The sequence below is a fragment of the Benincasa hispida genome, chromosome 10 (assembly GCF_027475165.1).
Source record: "Benincasa hispida cultivar pf3 chromosome 10, pf3_genome.v1.1, whole genome shotgun sequence".
NCBI lineage: Eukaryota > Viridiplantae > Streptophyta > Magnoliopsida > Cucurbitales > Cucurbitaceae > Benincasa > Benincasa hispida.
Window position 1 is genome coordinate 59,413,599 of NC_143487.1, and position 8,880 is coordinate 59,422,478.

Sequence of the window (8,880 nt, forward strand, 5' to 3'; positions counted from 1 at the left end):
ATATATATATATATATATATATACATTTCTCCTATGTTCTCAAGAATTCATTAAGGTGGTTAATGATATTCTGACCAAAATAATGGTAACTAAGTATTATAGAAATAAGAGTTATTTTGGTGTAATATTTGGTTGAGAATGTCTCAATTCAGTGAAAGAGTAACCAACTACCCTATGATGATTGTTATTCTAAATCACTAAATTATCATTGCATTTTTAAAATGAAAATGGAGTTCATTATTAATTTTTGCTAAATTTTAATTGAATTTGTTTTTTAAAAGTTACACAAGTTTTATATATAAATGATTTTATTTTGTTTCAGCAAAAATAAATATGTCAAATTCATTAATTTCCTTTTTATCCGCTAGTAGTTTAATTGTAGATAATTATACAACTAGGAAAGAGTACAAGTGGAATAATATAGAGTTCATCTTATCTGATGAATGTCCTTAGGCCCTTAGTCCTAGTGTCATGCGAAATGTTCATGAGGCTTATGAAAAATGGAGGAAGGTAATGAGACAACCCGAATCTACATCTTGGCAAGCATATCTGATGTCTTGGCCAAAAACCTTGAAGTCATGCAAACTGCTCGTGAGATGATGAAGTCTTTGCATGAAATGTTTGTTCAACCTATGAATGAACATATTCACAATGCAAGAATGAAAGAGAGAACATCTGTTTGAAAACATATTCACAATGCAAAAATGCAAGAATGATTGTTCGGGTCATTACAATCACAACCTCAAACCATCAGACAGAAAAATCAAACTAGATTAGTATAGGGATCGAATCCCAAGCAGAAGCGTGAGGACGTCTTGCATTCAGTTTTTCCATTTTAAAGAAACAAAAGACAACATACTAAAATAGAGTTAAAGAGGATAAACAACATAATAAACATGCATTATAAAGGAGAAACAAATGGATGAATCATTCTTATCTTTGTAGATTCCCAAACTTTTCGAAATTCCTCTTGTTCTTCACACGAACGTCTTATCAACAATCACCGACATTACCACAAGAATAACCTTGTGGTCTCCAACACTTGCAAGAGGAAGAGGTAGAAAGATTGTAGAGAGAGTGTAGAGAGGAATTAATTTTGGAGGCTAGGTATGTTTTTGACAAAAGAATGATTGCCCTAAATGGGCTAATAAAATGAATTTATATGAACAAGGGTTTACCTTTCTCCAAGTATTTCCCTTTTCAACCTCGATGCCAATTAATTAAATAATCCCTTATATAATTAATTGGCACATTAACTAAATGACCACATATTAAATCTAATTTAATATATAGTTAATTAATTAATTAATATATAAACGTCACATGGTTATATGTTTCCACCTCTCTAACATTATTATTAATTAAATCTTCATGAATCTAATTCACATAAATTAAATATTTGAATCTCATTTAAATATTTCTCTCTAACATAATTCGAATCATAGATCACATCTATAATTAATTATATATTAATCACATTAATATATAATTTTCGTAATTGATTTGAACAATTCAAATCATTCGTCATTAATATCCTTTAGTGAGCTAATTGGCTAAACTCATTAGCCAAATTAATCAATATTTGTTAACTACGAGTACACTCCACTAAAGACCCACAGCGGCACTCTTCTCACTGTAGATATATTTCTATGTCCATGGATATAGACCAATAAAATCAAGTTAGTCTTTCACGAGTGTTCATAGCACCAACTGGGTCAAATTACCATTTTACCCTCGGGTACCTCTGTATCCTTAAGTACTAGTGTGCCTCTAATGAATAATCTATTTATGACCCAACCATTAAATAGAAACTCTTCTCGCGCCAGAGAGAGAGTATGGTCCTTTGTTCAAGTCCCAGAACTTAAGCGAACAATCATCTACTTACCCTAAAATCAGGAAGAAGTGAACGTCATCTTGTATTATTATGTTCCCAGCTCCTCATTCGGTCTTATCCCCAAAATTGTAGGCTTATTGAGTTGGCAAACTGGCCACTCTCACCCATACAAACAAAGGACAATCCCTCATGAATAGGAGTTCATAATATACTCAGGATTAAGACTAAATTGCCTAGGTCATCCTATTGAAATAGAAACCTAACTAGCCAATGGTGTTACATCTAGTGGTTACTATTTCGTGGTTCGGTCTTATACAAACTCATTGTATAGGATACCCCCACTCGCATGTCACCTACACAAACGCGTTGGATCATTGCTTTGTATCAAATACAAAGTGGGTCATATCCATATTGTCACCAAGATAAGGTACCCAACCTTGTCCCTATACTATAGACCCTTTAGGTTGTATCTTGAACATTGATCCCTGTATGTCTCTGAAGAAACTCGTTTTACAGAGATCCTTGAGCAGAAGCGAATCGTCCAAATTCCATTTTTATTTTTAAAAAAAAAATTACGGTAAACATGCAAGATATGCATTCATAAACAAATTACAACATGCTCTTTACAAAGAAAAAGGGTTCAAGAGATATCACCTTTGAAGAACCTTTCTTCATGTATATCCCTCGAACGGTCACGAACCTCGAACTCGGCAAAAAAAACTTGAAGACCCTCTTCAAGAACTTCTCAAACCAAAAGGAGACACTACCACAGTGAGCCTTTGGTATTCTCAGGGTAAGAATCCAAGAGTTGTGGGCTCTGACTAATTTGGTTTGGAGGGTTTGTTTGAGTTTGGAGGAGGAACAAGATTGAAGAAGACAGAACGTTTCTGTGATATTCTATCATAGAGCAAAGTCTCCAATCGTGTAGTCTCGTGTGTCATATCGGAAGAAAAAGAAAACTTATTTTCTTTTAATTCCTTTTTGCCATAAAACCAATTAACCACCCACTAAGGTGGTTGGAGAGAAGATAGGAATTTATTTTTCAAAATAATAAAATAATATAAATAAATATGATAACTAACTTATCATATCTTATTTATATTAAACTATATGTTATATCAAATATAACACATAACCTAAAGTTTTAATATTGTATCATATACAATATAAACAATAGTTCTTTTTATCTATTTTATGTCAAATATAAATCATATTTATATTAAATTCAACTATGAATCACATTCATAGAAAATATATTTGAATCTCATTCAAATATTTATTTACTCCAATTAAACTATAACGTATCAAATACATTATAACAATTATATCAAAATAATTGAATCAATTTAATTATATCATATATAATTAAATTTCCTCTTATTAATTTGAACAATTCAAATTAACCCAAAAACTTATTCTCAACTAAATCCTTTTCAGCTAACAAGGGAACCTTGTGTACCTATAGCTTGAAGTTCCAACGGTACATGAATAATTAATTAAACTCTTTAATTACATTATCCACCATCTGTTAACTGTTGGGCACTCCGCTAAAGACCTACAGTTGCATGCTTCGCACTACAGATATATATATCTGTGTCCATTGGATATAATCAATTAACAGTATGATGACCTTTCAAAAATCGCTCGTAAGTACAACTGGGCCAAATCGTCGTTTTGCCCTTGTAATTACATCTAACTCCTTAAGTATCACTGATCTGTCTAATGAACAATAGATCATAGTCCCACTATGACTAAACGCCTCTCGGTCTAAGAGAGGGTGTGGCGCCACATTGTTCAAGACACGGAATCAGCCCTTAAGGGAGCAATTTATCTACTTATCTCTACTTCGGGGAAGAAGTGAATTCCATCTTGTGTAGCTGAGTTCCAAGTTCCCCATTCAGGTAAATTCCCAAAACGGTAGGCTTGTTGAGTTGGTGATTTGGCCACTCTCACCCATGAAAATCAAAGGATCGCCCTCATAGGCAAGAGTTCACAACTCACTCAGGATTAACGTCATGTTACCTATGGCCATCCTAGTGAAATGAAAGTCTCAATTACGAACGGCGTTATATAACGAGACTAAACATTTCGTGGTCCGGTTTTATACAAACTCCTTTGTATAGAATATCCCCGCTCAGATTTCTAATACACGAATGATCAGGATCAGATCATTTGTAGCACTTTACAACAATTGTAACACCTACAAAGTGGGCCATACTCGTAGTATCACCAGGATAAGGTACCCATCCTTATCCATATACTACAGACCATTTAGGTTATCACTTAAACATGATCCACCTGTATGTCTCCACATACATGTTTAAGTTACAACGATAACCTTGGATGTTAGTTTATTAGCTTGTGGTTAATGCAACTAAAATATCACATATTTTATAGACAAAGTGAATAAAAATATCTTATATTATTAATCACATAAGAGTTTGTTCATACAAAGTTTACAAACTATAGGACCCTATGAGATTTAGGGCATCAACCCCAACAATCTCCCACTTGTTCTAAAGCTAGTGGGGTGTACAATATAATAAAATATAAGTACATAAAACAATAAACTATGGCATAACACACTCAGTACAAGATTTCCCACTTGCCCTAGTCCAGCCATGGTCTATCCTATAGACCCATACTCTACAGGTGACCCTCAAACACTGTAGCTGTGAGGGTCTTCGTAAATAGATCAGCAACGTTGTGCTCCGAAGCTATCTTCGTGACAATCATGTCCCCTCGATGCACAATCTCTCGGATGAGATGATACTTCCGCTCTATATGCTCTCTACGCTTATGACTCCTAGGCTCTCGGGAATTAGCCACAGCACCACTATTATCACAATAAAGTGTGATGAGCTTTGACATGTTTAGAACAACTTCCAAATCAATCAAGAATTTCTTGAGCCAAACGGCCTTCTTAGCAGCTTCACAAGCCGCTACATACTCAGCCTCCATGGTAGAGCCCGTGATGCACCCCTGTTTGGTGTTTTGCCATACTGTTGCCCCTCTGTTAAGAGTGAACATTGATCCTAAAGTGGATTTTTAAGAATCTCTATCAGTCTGAAAATCAGAGTCCATGTATCCCAAAAGGATTAAATCCTTAGAACCATACACAAGCATGTAGTCCCTCGTTCTTCGTAGATACTTGAGGATGTTCTTAACGGTTGTCCAGTAATCTAATCCTGGATTAGACTGATATCTACTGAGTATCCCTATTGCATAGCAAATGTCAGATCTAGTATATAACATCGCATATATCAAACTATTGACGTAGATGCATAGGGGACCCGTCTCAAATCCTCAACCTCTTGAGGTGTCTTATGACACTATTCCTTAGACAAAGTTACTCTGTGCCTGGAAGGAAATAGACCCCTCTTGAAGTTCTGCATTGAATACTTGATAAGCATCTTGTCAATATACGACGCCTGAGACAGTGCTAGCATTTTATTCTTTCGGTCTTGAAAGATCTAAATATTCAGAACAAACTAAGTCTCTCCTAAATCTTTCATTAGGATGCTAGTTTATTGGATTTAGAGTTATTAAGACAAAATAGAATACAACACAATCAATAACATTTATTGAAATAACATCGATAACTCTTTATTGATGACGGTCAATTATTTACATTCACTATCTACAAGTTTTAAGGCATAAAACCCAACAAACTCCCACTTGAACTAAAACTCTAGTTAGTGGAATGTACATAATATCACCATCCAAAACAAAGGGGATGGTAAATAAATACATTAAACTACGACATCCTTAAATACCCATATCTCCCACTTACCCTAGATTATACAATGTACATGTTTCGCAGACCAATAATAACAAGTTAGTCTTTCACCAACATTCGTAACACCAATTGAGTCAAATTACCATTTTATCCGTAGGTTACCTCTTTATCTTTGAGTACTAGTGGTCTTCTAATGAACAACCTGTTTATGGTCCAACCATTAAACAGAAACCTCTTTCAGACCAATGAGAGGGTAGGACCCTTTGCTCAAGTCCCGGAGATACCATTTAAGGAAACACTCATCTACTTACCCTAAAGTCAGGAAGGAGTGAATTTCATCTTGTATTATTATGTTCCCAACTCCTCACTCGATCTTGTCCCCAAAATGATAGGCTTATTGAGTCGGCAAACTGGTCACTCTTACCCATACCAATCAAAGGTCAATTCCTTGTGAACAGAAAATCATAATATACTCAGGATTAAGACTAAACTACCTAGGTCATTCTATTGAAATAGAAACCTAACTAGTCAACGGTGTTACACCTAGTGATGACGATCAATTAATTACATTTACTATCTACGAGTTTTACGGCATAAAATCCAACATGAGCATCATTTCACCCTTCTCGAGCTGCTGAAAGGAACTGATTCCCTGTATAGAAGAATCAACGTGATTAGTGGCTCCCGAATCAAGTATCCAAGCATTATGGTCATTTTCCACTAAACAAGTTTCTAGGACCAGTAGATCATATTTACCTTCCTTCTCTTTCTTCTTCTCTGTGAGGTACTTGGGGTAATTTCGCTTCCAGTGACCATTGATGCGTTAATTTTATTAAGTGAAAATATGGGTGATATGTGTTGATGGATTGCGTTGTGCACTCAAGTTTCCCCAGCGGAATTTAAGTGTAAATTCCCCTGAGTTTTCTGGTAAGTCCAGGGTCGATCACAGGGACTTGTGAAAATAGATTGCGTTGATAATTTTTGGATGAAAACTTTGCGGTAACCAAATGAATAAATAAAGTGTTGGTTGTTGATTACGTTGATTGAAAAAGAAGTAAATAAAGTCCGCGGATTTGAGAAAGAGAGTTGCATTGATAGATGCAATGAGTATGCGATGAACGGGTTGAGAAGATCTTTAGCTAGCATTACTCGGGAATGTGTCAAACTTTGCAATCATGTTACAACCATGCACAGCAAGTCATTTCCCAGTGTAAATGCGATGCTCCTAAGTCTAGGACGCATGTGTTGAATGCAAAATGTCCATAGAGCTTATCCCTAAGTCTCTACTCTTGTCCTATGCGTTGATGCAAAATGCATGAAAGCAAGGTAACCGTAAGCAATCATATCTTATTGCTAAGATGCATGCGATGCGTTAATAACAAATAGTGCTCATTCCTAAGCGCCTATCTCTCATTTATGCGTTCTAATATGGTTCTTCCAAACCTAGATTCTGACCTAACCTTCTCAAATCTAGATCCTGTCCTTAGACTACCCTCCCGAGTATCTCTAATAGACGAATGAAGCACACATAAACAAGATAATCACAAAGAATGAAGGTTCCCTAGTTGTGCTAGCTAAATGCTTTTCAACCCATTCAACTAATTTAGCTACTCATGCATGAATTACAAAGAGTGAACAGATATGGAGAAAGACATTCCATTCTTATAACTGAGTTAAGTACAAAATGATAATGAAAAATAAAGGTAGAGAGCCTGGTAGCAATTCCTTGCTGATCGAGGCTTTTTACACTGAATCTCTATTCTGATCTACAAATATTCCCGCTTCCGCAGGCGTCGGCCCTCTCTCTGTCTTGGAGCTTCCGATGCTTTCCCAAGCTTGCCGAAACGATCTATTGGCACACCTTCTTCCTCGCGTCCACCTTAAAATGAAAGAAGACTATGGACAGAGACGTGAACTTATAAAGTGATGAAGTAATCGACTGCTTAACCCCTTTTCTGAAGAATGCACTTGGTATTTATAGAGTTTCCATGGTGAAAGGCAGCTTCTCTCTCCTGGTTGTACAGATGGGACAGCTTTAATTTCTGACTGATGGGCCGGATAATTGTCACCGCTAAAGCTGATTGTACTTTGTGACCGTTATCAGCTATCAACTTAATATAGATCCAACTGCCGTCAGCTTTCTGTCTCATCGCTCTTAATTGTCCCTTTCACCCGGATGCGTCCACTATGTTGCGCTGACCAAGTTGCGATGATTCTTCTTGGGCGAATGTTTGCGAGCACAATCAACGCAAAGTCTTGCGATGAAGTTGCGTTCAACCAATATATTCCTATGATCGCAATCTCTGTATTGCGTTAACGCATATTCTGCACAAAAATGTAAAGATCAACTGCTCTAATGCGTTGGACGCATGCGACCACAATTTTAAAGAATTTATGCTTAATGGACGCAATTTAACATATTTCATCAACGCAATCCAACATTGTTTAAGAACTTAGTACTATGATAACGTGCATTTCTGCCCGTTATCAACCATCCATATTACAGTGAAAGCATTTGCCCTTGTCGGCCAACTTGGCCTTGCCCTTGTCTTTCTAAGCAGCGAGAGTCTTCCCCTTCTCTCCTTTCTTTTTCTAGATCTTCTTAAAACCAGAAAATAAGGGAACAAACTTAGTTCCAGAGGATGAACCTTGTGGAACTTCTTGGAATGGGCAACATTTGCCTCTCCTTCTACCAGTCCCTTGAAGGGAAACCATCGAAGGTTTCGCAGCGAAAGCGGGGATTGTTCCCATTTTGTTTTTCACAAAATTTCATATTATAGAATGAAGACAGAGAATATTATGCATTAAGAAACAAAAATTACAACATGTTTTTTACAAAGAAATAGGGAAGAAATATATGCTTACCCTTGAAGCCTAAATTTCTTCGTGAAATCCCTCGATCAACGAGCACGAACACTTTGATCTAGATCTCGATCTCCAAACCGAGACATCACCACTCGAGAACCCTCCGTATTCTCTTGGGGTTGAGACAAGTAAGAGTTGTGGGCTTTGCTTGAATTCTAGAGAGGGAAGAAAGGAGGAAGAAGATGAGAGGAAGAATAAGGAGATTTTTCTTCTCTATGTATTTTTTGGAAAAAAAAACCAGAGAGAGAACAAATTCTCTACATCCATCATGCCAGAGAAGCAACAACCAACTGAACCTCTTGCCCACTCTCCACATACTAGATGAGAAAGATCAGGGGAGTCCTCCCATGAATTAAAATAAAATAAAATAAAAATATTTTAATTTAACTTAATTAATAATAATATATATATAATAACTACTTCATTATATATATATATATAT